The following is a 15,210-nucleotide window of genomic DNA, read 5'->3' as shown; positions in this document are numbered from 1 at the left end:
GACTGAACTGAACTGAACTGAACAGCACTTTGAAAATTGCTTTATGGGTGGCCTTGAGCAAAGGAAAGAAAAGCCCTTATATCAGCACCTAGAATTCAATGCAATTAGTGTCACACTTTGTGTCTGGATTAACTCGGCATCTGTGATACATTCTGGATGCCACCTCAGCATCATAAGATTGTAGTTTTGAGTGAGAGGTTCTGTAAGTGGACTTGGAAAAGAAACACTTCAATATATTTAGTTGGTTAGAAGCTTTCTCCATTAACTGTGTTTCCAATGCTGCTAATATTTAGGTGAGACTTTGATATGGTAGGTATAGATATTTAATAATCTTCGTATTCTAAAAATGGGCTTTCCTTGTAGCTCAGCTGGTAAAGAATCTGCCTGCAGTGCAGGAGACCCGGATTTGATCCCTCTAAAATATATACTGAAATATATGAGTAAAATGAAATGTCTGAGATTTGTTTCAATATAATATGGAGGAACAGGAAGAATGTATAAGAAAGACAAACAAAGCCTGGCCATGAGTTGATCATTGGTGAGGTTGGGCAGTAAAAACATGGGTGTTTATGTTACTGTCCTCTCTGACATTATCTTTGTTTCTGATTTTACATAATAAAGATAAGATGCATTGTAAATGTTATAAAATTATGTATATATAATTCTGTCCTCCAATCACCAATCAGACAAGCTTAGTAAGCAATATATTTTCAATAGCAATGTTTTCCTTTTCCTCCTTAAAACAAGTAGTTGAAGATAAAACAGAGTTACTTGTTCAATGGCAGTTAATGAACTTGAATTTGCTGCACCAAGAGACAACGTTAGTGTCAAACTCATGAATACAAAAGCTGAGGCAGAAGGTTCACAGATGTGAAAGGGAGAATTTTCTACCAGGACGACCACTGAGAATACAAGCGCTGTTGTCTTGATAGATGGGTGACTAGCCAAACTGACTATTCTGAGATTTGCCAGTATGCTTGGAGGAGAGTCCATGTCAGGTAGGGCTGTTCAGTAAACAGCAGGGAGTTGTGTTATAAGTCAGGTAATATTGGTATTCGATTGAGGCAAAGAGAATGGAAATATTAACCAGGAAGGATTTTGTCTTTCAGGCTGCTTATGGGATATGCAATGTCCATTATAAAATGAACTACCACCATCAAAGAGCCCAGAGATCCCTACCTGCACTTTTTAATGCAAATCAGTTTCCAAACTCTGTTTATTTTATAATATGTAGCAATGGTTATAGGACAAGTTATTTTTCTCTCCTTTCAAAGCAAATATTCATATTTTTAAAATAAAGCATATTGGAAGCTGTAACCAATCTCTTGAAAGAACATTTTCTTTCACAGTAGGAGTTGCTTATTCTTGTATTAAGGCTGCATTTGCTCTAAGTATGCAGTCAGTGAATGCTGTCAGTATGATATGACTTTTTTGTTTTTCGCTTTTTTTTTTTTTTGCAGGTGTGGCCCACAACCTCTTAAAGCTTACTCCCAGGCTGCTTTGTTCATTTGCTCTTATTGGGACTCAGAGCAAAGGCTGCATCCCATCCCAGGTTAGGGGTTCAAGTAAGGCTAGCTTCGTATAGAAAGCTTTCTCTCCAACAATTTAGGGATGATTTCTGTTAACTGACTTTTTAATGGTGCAGGGAAATTCTGCCCATCAATCTTTCACATCACAATGAGAAGGAAAGAGTCTCCCAAAAAGGAAAGGAAAGGAAAGAGGGCGTGGGGAAATTAACAACATGGTGCCAGTCAGGCCCTCTTGCCCCACACTCTCACGCCCCGTCACCCCCTGTTCTGTAAACAGTGACCTCGCATGGTCATGTAACAGCTGAGATCACTTAAAACACTGCACACACACGTCATGAGTTACTCGCTTGGCCATGAGCTACTTTTGTTCTGAAAGTATATATAAGCTTCACCTGAAAAGCTCTGGCTGCCACTGCACTGGGGCTACACTGGGGCAGCATCATAGTTATGTATGTGAGGTTACGTTACGGCTATATTATGGGTACATTATGGTTATGTTATGGCTGCTACATCAGCCAGGAGAGAGGCCGTGTTCTGGCTGCCATGCCAGTCAGGAGAGAATAAATATGCCTGCAGTTCCTACAGCTCCTCGCATCTTCTTCCAGTCTCTTAACTTGAGCCTTGTCTGCCCTGGTATCAGTGAACAGTCTGAACATTGTGAGCAGCAAGACAATTGGCATCACACACAGGGTCAGCGATATAAGGGGCTAGGGAGGGAGGAAGAAAGAAGAAAAAGAAAGAGGATCTAGAAAGGCAACTAGCAGTAAGGAACTAACATACAGAAATGAATTTGGAGTCTGTGATCCATTTCTGTTGCTACTACTTACTTATAAATCTTGGCAAAATGTAACCTTTTGGCCCATACATCTGCATACCTACAAACAGGTCTAAAAATTGTTTGCATTCTCAAGAGGTCCTCAAATTAAATCTGAAACTGGCCCAGGACACAAAGGACAAGGAGAGACAGAAGAAAGAGACAGTTACTCCAGATTGGCAGGTAAATAAGCAGCTTTAATAAGCAAGGTAACTTACATACGAGCCTTGTCTTAGGCAGGTAGATCACCACACCCACCAGCCAGAATTATATAAGTTGGTACAAATAAATAAATAAATAAATAAAATAAGTTGGTACAGAGGCCTTAACAGGCCTCAGTCCCCCAGTGCACATTCAGTTCAGATGGTCTCAGCAACACATCGCTCTCTCCAGGCTGTGCCCTTTAAAACACTCCCACTGTGGGGACTGTGTGTGGAGCACACGCTCCAAGGACAGGGGACAGGGGTAGGGGTTGGGTGGGAGACCCTGGATCCCTGGGGCCTGCTCACAGGTCAACCTGAGCTTATGTCCTCTTACCGACCTCCTCCAACAAAGGAACATGCCCATCCTGAACCCACCACCTAGGCCTACAAATTAAGGCAACTGATCATTAAACTAAAGAAGTCTTTTGCTCTCTGAGTTTAAAAAGTTTGGTTCTTCATAATCAAAGGCAATTCATGGACTTAGTTAACTTATCCCTTTGGCAATCAGTAATTAAATAGTTTTCATGTGCCAAGCACCCTACTAGGTATTAAATCTCTAATTAAAACGTCACAACTTGAAATCGTTTCTGCAACATCATCAGGCAGATATCATTCTGCTTAAACTGTACCGTTCACTGTGGTCAATTGCAAATATTAATGTTACAACTCCACTTCCCTATTAAATGGAATTTTGTTATTTTATCATCTGTTGCCATTTATTTCCTAGTTCTTTATTTCTTCACTTTCACCAACACCAAAGTATTCCTGAATTTTAGAACCTGATGATACACAGGAAGACCTCTGAAGAGTTTAATGAAGATATACTAAAACCCATGTTGATGATTCTCATAGTAACAAAAATCATTCAAGGGTCTTTATTAGTAATTATATGAATAAGACTGGGTATTTCTATAAAGACTATTTTTAACAGTTAATATGAATTTTATCAGGCCAATACTTGACTGCTGTTGAGACAAAGTCACATTACATTAAGAGCTGATCTGACGAGTGTGCCCCTCATGACCATGCATCCTGGGTGGCAGAGCTGAGACTCTGTTCTCATTAGTTCTGAATACATGAGCTAAGTGAACTGAAAAAGATAATGCCGAGATACATCAGAACATAGAAAACGAATCTCCTAGGAGCTGGGCTCAAGTAATAAAGAGACAAAAGGATTATCAGTATTGAATAGGTAGACTCATCACCATAAAAATTTTTTCCCATACTTTAAAAAGCAGATATGTTTTATGATTCTCTGCAATCCATTATTTTTTAAGAGACTATATATTTAAATTGCATTATTGACATACATTTAGTCTTTAAAGATTACATGCAATGGCTAGACCAAAAGGCCCTGGAGACCTGGCTCTTATCTTCTGGCATCTCTAGTACCATATGCTGAACAATCCTGTCAAAGCTGATATTCCCAAACCTATGTGCATATATTCAGATATAGGTAGTCAGAAATGCTTAGTCTTCTCACTTCAGGGATGCTCTGCTGCATCATTTTAAAAGATTAATTCACTCTACAGCACCTTGCACCAGCACCTGGCATGAGGGTTAATTTAATAATTTCTTGAATATATGAATGAAAAAGTGATTGAATGCAGATTTACAAAGAACTATGTAAACATTACTGAGCTGCTCTGATAGTTCAGTTAGTAGAGCATGGGACTCTTAATCCCAGGGTCGTGGGTTCAAGCCCAGTGTTGGGTGGTTCCTCTCCCAAAGTTTTGGGTTTCCCAGGTGGCACTAGTGGTAAAGAACCCTCCTGTCAATTCAGGAGACATAAGAGACACGGGCGCAATAACTGGGTCAGGAAGATCCCCTGGAGGGGGGCACGATAACCCTCTACAGTATTCTTGCCAGGAGAATCCCAGGGACAGAGGAGCCTGGTGGGCTACAGTAGATCAGGTTGCAAAGAGTTGGAACATGATTGAAGTGACTTAGCACATAAACATTACGGTGACTTTCATAATGCATAAGGGACTCTGGACTACTCTTACATATCTGTAAGATGTAAGTAAAAACTAATTTAGTTCTAAATTTAAATTTTTTCCACTTTTATTTTATAAGCCAGTATTCACATTTCTAGATTGTTTTAAGCTCATTCTGTCTTGGCAGCCACAACTGGGATAACCTTCCAAGTGCATGTGATTTGGGAAAAAAGTGGAACTGTATTTATTTACTGATGTTTTCCATGCTCCTTGAAATAGGTCTGGGCAATCCTAAGTGCTTCACATTTGTTGAATGAGTAAATGAAGAACACATAAATAGTGGGAAGTAGTTTGATTTTGGACTAAGCTAAATGAAGAAGTGACATTTTTAAAGACTTTCAGTGACTTTTTAAATGATTTTTCTAGAAAACCTGTTTCCAATATCTTGATCTTTATTTAATCCTTCACTTTGCATTACAGAAACTCCACACATTACTTCTATGTGTCCTTCCAAATGCAGCTGAGCAAGAGCTGCCCCTGGTGACTTACCAGCTGAGGAATGGACTGCAGAGACAGACCACTGGGGAACTGGGTGAGCTCTTTTTGTTGTCAGAAGCAAATGTATCTTTTAGCAACAGAGACAGATGTTATTCTCAATCACTCCTGTCTTCTAAGGGGCTACTGTCCCTCCTGTGTCATGATAATGGATGATGTTGAATTTATTTCCTTTGCCCATTCTTAACTATTTTTATTTTCTTTTCATTTAACATACTGATTGAAGGTGAAAGAGGAGAGTGAAAAAGCTGGCTTAAAACTCAGCATTCACAAAATGATGATCATGGCATCCAGTCCCATCACTTCATGTCAAGTAGATGGGGAAATAATGCAAACAGTGATAGCCTTTATTTTCTTGGGATCCAAAATCACTGCAGATGGTCACTGCAGCCACGAAATTAAAAGACGCTTGCTCCTCAGAAGAAAAGCTATGACAAACCTACACAGCACATAAAAGAGTAGAGATGATACTTTGCTGACAAAGATCCACCTAGTCAAAACTATGATTTTTCCAGTAGTCATGTATGGATGTATGAGTCTGACCATAAAGATGGCTGAACACTGAAGAATTGAAGCTTTTGAACTGTGGTGTTGGAGAAAACTCTTGAGAGTTCCTTGGACTGAAAGGAGATCAAGCCAGTCAATTCTAAAGGAAATCAATCCTAAATATTCATTGGAAGGACTGATGGTGATTCTGAAGTTCCAATAATTTGGCCACCTGATGGGAAGAACTGACTCAACAGAAAAGACCCTGATGCTGGGAAAGACTGAAGCCAGGAGGAGAGGAGATGACAGAGGATGAAATGGTTGGATGGCATCACTGACTTGATGGACATTAGTTTGAGCAAGTTCCGGGAGACAGTGGAGGACAGGGAAGTCTGGCATGCTGCAGTCCATGGGGTGTCAAAGAGGCAGACACGACTGAGCAACTGAATAACAACAACATACTGATAAAAGGTAGCTTATCCCATTTCCCAAAGTGGGTAAATTATTCAGCTCTTGTATCTGCACTATGTTGCTAATTTTTTAGAAGAATCAAAACATATTCCTAATCTTAGTCCCCAAAATGAAACATATGATAAAACACTTAATAGCTATTTAATGGAAAGCAGTACTAAGGAAAACTGTTATTTATGAGTTCTCTAGTAACTAAGCAGTTTCTGTACTTTGGGGACATTAATTTAGAGATAGTAAGGTAAACTGGAAGCTGGAATCAAGGTAAAGAAACAAAATGAAAAGAATCTTGGTGGTGGTGATGGTTTAGTCGCCAAATCATGTCTGACTCTTGCGACCCCATGGACTGTAGCCTGCCAGGGTCCTCTGTCCATGCGATTCTCCAGACAAGAATACTGGAGTAAGTTGCCATTTCCTTCTCCAGAAAAGAATCTTATTTGGTGCTAATTAAATTGAATAGGGGAAAGGCAATGGCAACCCACTCCAGTACTCTCGCCTGGAAAAATCCCATGGATGGAGGAGCCAGGTGGGCTGCAATCAATGCGGTCGCTAAGAGTCGGGCACGAATGAGTGACTTCACTTTCACTTTTCCTTTAATGCATTGGAAAAGGAAACCCAGCTTAGTGTTCTTGCCTGGAGAATCCCAGGGATGGGGGAGCCTGGTGGGCTGCCATCTATGGGGTCGCACAGAGTTGGACACAACTGACGCGACTTAGCAGCAGCAGCAAATTGAATAGAAATGTCTGTGATACTTAACACAATTTATTCTATACATTTGTTTTGTCAGTGCATAGCACTGTGGAAAATTCTGAAAGAGATGGGAATACCAGACCACCTGAACTGCCTCTTGAGAAACCTGTATGCAGGTCAGGAAGCAACAGTTAGAGCTGGACATGGAACAACAGACTGGTTCCAAATAGGAAAAGGAGTACATCAAGGCTGTATATTGTTACCCTGCTTATTTAACTTATATGCAGAGTACATCATGGGAAACGCTGGGCTGGAGGAAGCACAAGCTGGAATCAAAATTGCTGGGAGAAATATCAATAACCTCAGATATGCAGATGACACCATCCTTATGGCAGAAAGTGAAGAAGAACTAAAGAGCCTCTTGATGAAAGTGAAAGAGGAGAGTGAAAATATTGGCTTAAAGCTCAACATTCAGAAAACTAAGATCATGGCATCTGGTCCCATCACTTCATGGCAAATAGATGGAGAAACAGTGGAAACAGTGGCTGACTTTATTTGGGGGAAGCTCCAAAATCACTGCAGATGGTGACTGCAGCCATCAAATTAAAAGATGCTTACTCCTTGGAAGGAAAGTTATGACCAACCTAGACAGCATATTAAAAAGCAGAGACATTACTTTGTCAACAAAGGTCCATCTGGTCAAGGCTATGGTTTTTCCAGTGGTCATGTACAATGTGAGAGTTGGACCATAAAGAAGGCTGAGTGCTGAATAATTGATGCTTTTAAACTGTGGTGTTGGAGAAGACTCGAGAGTCCCTTGGACTGCAAGGAGATCCAACCAGTCCATCCTAAAGGAGATCAATCCTGGGTGTTCATTGGAAGGACTGTTTTTGAAGCTGAAACTCCAACACTTTGGCCACCTGATACGAAGAACTGACTCATTTGAAAAGACCCTGATGCTGGGAAAGATTGAGTGCAGGAGGAGAAAGGGATGACAGAGGATGAGATGGTTGGATGGCATCACCAACTCAATGGACATGAGCTTGAGTAAACTCCGGGAGTTGGTGATGGACAGGGAGGCCTGGCATGCTGTGGTTCACAGGGTCACAAAGAGTTGGACATGACTGAGTGACTGAACTGAACTGAGCATTTAAGAATCTAGTCATATCCCTAATCCCATTAGACTTTAAAATTTTGTCTCTAAAAGGAAGAAAAGGAGGAATTAAACAACAAACTAAATTAAGTGAGATGAACTGAGCACTTGCCCATGTTGGGGGTGGGGTGGGGTGGGGAGTGGTAATATGATATTTTTAGTTTTCTAGGAGGATGTACAAGAGGAAGAGATAAAAATCTAGACATTTTGCCTAATAATTGGCATTAAGCAAAGTTGTCTGACTTTCTTTATAGAATATCAGCCTTATTTATAAGCATAGAGCTTATAAGCAACCTAGACTCCACTTCAACCAGTGTTGATTTATAAATTATTTTTATTTGGGAGACACTGGAGGAGTTCATACTGACTAACTACAATGAGAAATGAGGAGTAGAGGGATAATCTTCATTTAATTAAAATACTTATGAGAATAAGGCTCTTCTACTTCCTACAATAAAGTTAGGCTTTGTCTCATACCAACTTCTGTGATTCATGATGTTCCCATGACCTGGAGGAGCCAGAGACATAGTTACAAGATAGCTTGTTTATAAATAGAAATCACTGTGCTTGGATCTTCATAGATGACCGAAGTAGAAGAGAAGGTGTAGAACCTGATTTGAGAGGCATGAAGCTCTAAATGACATGGGGGATAATAAAAAGATCATTGTTACACAGAAATGAGACTAGGATCAGAGACTGGATCAATAATAATGAAGTAAGCATTATAAAGTAAAGCAAAAAAGAAATGATGAGAAGTGATTCTTACCTTAACAAATATATGACCTCCTGACCTTAGTTGTATGTGACCATGGTTGGTGGTGGATATTTGGCCAATTCATTCATACATTTAAATATTATGTATTCAAATAATACTATATTTCATTTACCTTTCCAGATACTGGAGATACCATCTCAAGGAATAAGTCAGATAAGCTCCCTGTTTTAGAGCATTTTAAACTCTAGTGAGGACAGTTTATGATCAACAAAACCTGCTTTGAGGTCTTAAAGGTAAGTAAAGCTTTTGTACCCCAGAGGATCTTTGACCTGGGATTTTACTCTTTCTGACACACAGGAATAATACTGATGCACACAGAGCAGAGTGGAATAATGGGGGTGTGAAGATGAAAGCCTCTTATAGCCAGAGCTCTTGAATCAATTCTGGCAAGCAATCTACTAGATTGCCAAAGATTATCTGCACCCCACTCAGAAGTTCATGTTTAACTTCATAGTATGTAATGTATGTCTTCTAAAAACTATATCAGTGATTTAAAAGAGTTATTCACACTTTTCAAAATGCAATCAACTATGAACTACAGGAATATTTTCTGGTTCAACTTCTAAATAGAACTTTAAGAACATTACAAGGCCTCTGCATTTTCATTCTTCTCATCTCTGATAGTAATATTCAAATAAAGCACAAATATCAAACCATTAGCCACTCAACAGCTCCCAGTTTTGAAGTACCCTTTTCCCACTAACAAACTTATTCAGAAAAACCAATCTAGGTGTAAGAAATGCTGGTGGTATTTTTTCCCTCATATATCCTTTTTAGAGCATAGCACTTATTTTTCTGTGTTTGTCCAATATTATAGGTTTTATATCCTTTTATAGGAATGCTTCTGGAATTAATGCAATTTTAGAATAAGGGTTTCCATAAGCCTTTAAATACACTATAATTTATAGAACTTGAATATCATAATCAGAATCACTATACTTATAGACATGTTTTATTAGTACACAGCAGTTACTTGTAAAAGAATATAACATTAAGGATGAAGAAGGAAAAATATTTCTTTAGCATTTGAGGTAAAACTGTAAAGTCACATGCATTCCAAATGCATTACCTTATATTTTTCAAAGGTTTCAAGAAATTTCAAACATACTGAAGACAATGTAACATGGTTGTTAAGTAAATGTTTGGCTTTTGATATCAGAAATATCAAAGCTGGAATTTTGACTCTGTCACTTAGTGATTGCACGGCTTTGATTAACTAGACCTCAGTCTATTCATAAAATTAGGATGGTAGTATTTATTTCACAGAACTGTGAAGATTATTTCCAGTCTTTTAAGGAATCTCCACACTGTTCTCCATATGACCCAGCAATCCCACTTCTGGGCATACACACCAAGGAAACCAGATCTGAAAGAGACACGTGCACTCCAATGTTCATCACAGCACTGTTTATAATAGCCAGGACATGGAAGCAACCTAGATGCCCATCAGCAGATGAATGGATAAGGAAGCTGTGGTACATAGACACCATGGAATATTACTCAGCCATTTGAAAGAATTCATTTGAATCAGTTCTAATGAGATGGATGAAACTGGAGCCCATTATACAGAGTGAAGTAAGCCAGAAAGCTAAAGACCAATACAGTATACTAACGCATACATATGGAATTTAGAAAGATGGTAACGATAACCCTATATGCAAAACAGAAAAAGAGACACAGATGTACAGAATAGACTTTGGGACTCTGTGGGAGAAGGCGAGGGTGGGATGTTCTGAGAGAATAGCATTGAAACAAGTATACTATCAAGGGTGAAACAGACCACCAGCCCAGGTTGGATGCATGAAACAAGTGCTCAGGGCTGGCGCACTGGGAAGACCCAGAGGGATGGGATGGGGAGGGAGACGGGAGGTGGGGATCGGGATGGGGAACACATGTAAATCCATGGCTGATTCATGTCAGTGTATGGCAAAAATCACTACAATATTGTAAAGTAATTAGCCTCCAACTAATAAAAATAAATGAAAAAAAAAGAACTGTGAGGATTAATTTGTAATCTTTCTAATGCATTTAAAACCTATTAATGCTTCATAATAAGCAAGTAAATATTTAAGCAAACTCACATATACATATCTTCAATAATCCTAGAAAATAAAAAGCTACTATTACTTGAAATATCTTGAGACTGCACATATCCAAACTGTCTGTGCACAGAGGCTGTATTTAAAAAATCACTTGTGCTCATCCAATTTCACATCATACCAATGTACAGTGAAATATTGTCTGTCATCTTCAGGGAGAGGCAAGTCTAATACTTAGGCTGATTGCATTAGACTCCTAATGTTGCTACTACTTATTATGGATTTATCATCTTAAAACCACACAAATTTATCATCTTATAATTGTAGAGGTCAGAAATCCAAAATGAGCTTCCCTGGGTTGTAGTTGAGGTGTTGGTAGGGCCGCCTCATTCTGGAGGCTCTGAGGACATATTTCATTTCCTCGTCTTCTCAGCTTCTGGTGGCTGCCTACAGTCCTTGGCTTGCAGCCTGTTCTTATATCTTCAAAGCACATCACTTAATTCTCTGCTTCTGTAATCATACCTCCTTCTCTAACTTAGATTCTTCCTACCTCGCTCTCATAAGGACTATGGCCAACCCTTATAAACCAGGATAGCATCCCCTTCTCAAGATCCTTAAATTAAGCACATATACAAACTTTCGTTTGTGATATAAAATGACCTTCACCAGTTCTGGGTATTAGGAAATGGAGATTTGGGGCCTCAGAGCCATTATTCTGCCTACCACACTCACATAAAACATATAAGAAACTCTCCTACACTGCTGGTGGGAATGGAAATTGGCACAGCCACCATGGAGAACAGTGTGGAGGTTCCTTATACAACAAAAATGGAACTACCATATGATCCTACAAACTCACTCTTGGGCATATATCCAGAGAAAAACACAGTTCTAAAGGCTATATGCATCATGATGTTCATTGCAGCACTGTTTATAATAGATAAGACATGGAAGCAACCTAAATGTTCATCAACAGAGGAATGGATAAAGAAGATGTACATATATACAGTGGAATATTACTCAGCTCTTAAAGAGAATGGAATAATGCCATCTGCACCAACATGAATAGACCTAGATATTGTCATACTGAGTAAAGTAAGTCAGAGAAAAAAAAGAGATGTATGATAGCACTCATATGCAGTATCTAAAAAGAAATGATCCAAATGAATGCATTTGCAAAACAGAAACAGAAACAAAGACTTAGAGAATGAACTTATGGTTATCAGAGGGGAAGGGTGGGGGAAAAGGATAATTCAGGAGTTTGGGATCAACATGTAACACTGCTGTATTTAAAATGGATAACCAACACGGACCAACTGCATAGCACAGGGAACTATAATCAACATTAGATAACAATCTAAATAAGAAAAGAATTTGAAACAGAATAGACACAGGTGTAACTGAATCACTTTGCTGTACACTGGAAACTATCAGAATGTTGTTAATCAGCTATGCATGCATGCTCAGTTGCTCAGTCATATTCAACTCTTTGTGACCCTATGGACAGTAGTCCACTAGGCTCCTCTGTCTGTGGAATTCTCCAGGCAAGAATACTGGAGTGGGTTGCCATTTCCTACTCCATAATCAACTATACTCCAATATAAAATAAAAACTTTTAAAAGTATATATTAAATAACAATTTTAAATTATAATGTAATAAAACACACATAAAATTATTCTGATTGTAGTTCAATCCATTTTCAAACGGAAAAAATTCAGAACTTACAGTGCCAGAGGCATTTAATGAATGAATGTGTTGTTATTTTATCATAAGTACTGAGTGACGTCAGTACCTTATGATTGATAAAAACTAGTTTTATTCTGTCCTCACCAATTTAGACAAAATAAAACTTCCCATTAGATATTAACTTTGAATGGAAAAGATATTTGAGAAATAATTTTCTGCAAAACTTCAAAAGAATAAGTGAGTGAGTGAAAATCACTCAGTCGTGTCCGACTCTTTGCGAACCCACGGACTGCAGTGTGACAGGCTCCTCTATCCATGGAATTCTCCAGGCAAGAATACTGGAGTGGGTTGCCATTTCCTTCTGCAAAATGGGTCGCCTTCTCCAAAATGGGCTGCCATTTCCCTTCTCCAAAAGAAAAAAGAAACATCCATTTTCTCGAACGGATCATGACATCAGGAAGAGTTTCAGATTTTCCCATATATTCTGTAAACCACCAGCGTTCAGGTGACAGGTGGCAAGATAATCATAAGAAAGAGGGAAAGACTACAAAAATTATACACTGTGGCTACATTTTTCTAATAAATGGAATATTAATTACTCCCCAAGGAAGGCACAAAACTCTCCTCCACATCAACATTGAGATTATAAAAGTCGGTCCACAGCAGAGCCCATATGAGGCTCTGGAACAGACTCCAGTCACACCTGGAACCCATATGTGACTCAGAACAGACTCTGCAGAGCATCCTCTGCTAGCAAACATCTGCTGCTTGGACTGGGATCCCAAGGGGGAGTGAAGATTTAAATGGATGCCTGGGATCCTCGGGATCTCTTGGCATGACTACAAACAGACAGAGGTCACAGGCAGATAGCCTCAAGAAAGTTGCTAGCCAAGTAACACTGAATATGAAGCACAAAGGAAGATTCTTTTGCACCAGAGAAAGGATTAGAAGATAAAAGAAACTTTGACTAGGTTTAAGAAAAATAACTGAGATAAGAAACAACAGCATGCATTTCAAAATGAGACTTACTAAACAGAATATCTGAAATTAATTTCGGAAAAGTAAATGACATTTTCAACATGGATTTTGCTTTAGGGACATAAAAAGAGTCCAAAGGCAGTGTACACTGATAGGACTCTTGACAAATGAGAATTGGGAGACTTGGTTAATATAAGCAGCTTATCATTTACCCAGATATCATTAAAGAAAAAGTCAGTGAATAAGATCATCAGATTGTTATAATTAGCTTCATATTACCAATATTATCCCAAGAAAATTAAACTTATTTTCTGGCTATTAAATCAAGTTCAGCATAATTCGTGAAATAGATAATGCTTTTCAGTAGTATTTGTTATTTCAAAACAAGCTTTTTCTGAGTATATGGGGCATTCAGCAACCAGGTATTTAAAAATTAAAAAAAACAAAACAAAACAAGGAAATGTAAGAGAAGCTCCAAAGGTCCTTTAATCTTTCTCCAAGTATTTTATGCCAATAGCACTTTTCTTTCAAGTATTTGGAGAAAGATATGTCAATATATTCTGATACTTCAATCCATTTAAGAAAGGAATTTCTCTAATTACTCTACAAAACCTAACCTCAAACAGCAAAAACAAAGATCTTTGGTTTCTCCTGGGGATTCAGGGTGATCATTGCTAACACAACAGGTGAATTTAAAAGGAAGGCAATTTCATTCCTTTGCACCCAGCTGTTACAAAACATTTGGAAGATGTGGACGTCTGCATTGTGCCTTTAAGCATTCTATTAACTCCAGTGATGTGTGGATGTGTCATAGCATATGTATTAGTTCTACCAAGAAATGATGTTTGGGGAAGAACTCATTCTTCTTCTCATTTGCCACTGTTTTCAATATTCTTGTCTGATGTATTTAAAAGCTCTGAACTTCATCAGATCTGTCTGAAGTGAAATCCTTCAATCAAGTTACTACCTCTGATACATACTTTAGCTGCTGCTTCTATGGAGAAGAAAGATTCTCGCTGAAGTTCTGATTTCTGATACACTGTAAGTAAATTATGGATGTCTATAGTCTATACATTGTGAATATACAGTTTAACAAGCTATACCAGCAACAGAACATTCAAATTATTTATGCTGCAATTTCAACATACTAGTTGTGCTATGAAATAAATAAGGCACCATCTAGAGCTTCATTTTTCTTCCTATAGCGAGATCATAGCTATAATAATGTGTTTTTTTTTCTTTTTTTTCCTTTTTAATAGCCTCACAAATACAGATAGTACTACAACATAAATGCTTACATTGTAGCTGGAAGTCCATCTCTCTGGGAGACACAGACCACTAGAAAAGTGACAGATTGTTCCTCTCTTTCAAAATGTCAAACTGTCTGTCAGTGGAACCCAGGAATCTGGATCTTTAGCTATTATACAGGTATTTGTGATTCACATCAAAATCTGAGAACCATTGATAAACACTTAAATTAAAGGTGCCATTAGTTCAGAAAGTGGCATATTTTAGCAGAGAATATCAGCATGATCCCAGGACCATCCATGTGATTGGCATGCCAGGCAGGTATCAGGCATCAGTTGCTGTACCATCTACCCCAGGTCAACTCAATAACTGTCCTGTGTGGTCATTACTGAGAGCATCATAATGAAGACTTTGTGACCCAGCAGAACCCCTGGCTTGCCTCTCAACGGCTTTATCTTACAAGATAAAGCTCCCAGCTCTATCCAAATGGGAAAAATCAGTTTGGTTGTTTGTTTTCAAGTTTTGCAATATGTTTAACATAGCAGATGCCCACTTGCCATACTTCCAGGGGAGAAGGCTTCTCAGACATCCAGTCCGACTCCTGAAGAAGAAGAATAGGAGTTCTTAGTCTTCAGAGAAACCATAACA

The sequence above is a fragment of the Cervus canadensis genome, chromosome 19 (assembly GCF_019320065.1).
Source record: "Cervus canadensis isolate Bull #8, Minnesota chromosome 19, ASM1932006v1, whole genome shotgun sequence".
Classification (NCBI taxonomy): domain Eukaryota; kingdom Metazoa; phylum Chordata; class Mammalia; order Artiodactyla; family Cervidae; genus Cervus; species Cervus canadensis.
The sequence above is the reverse complement of the archived record's forward strand: the minus strand, read 5'-3'. Positions refer to the sequence as shown.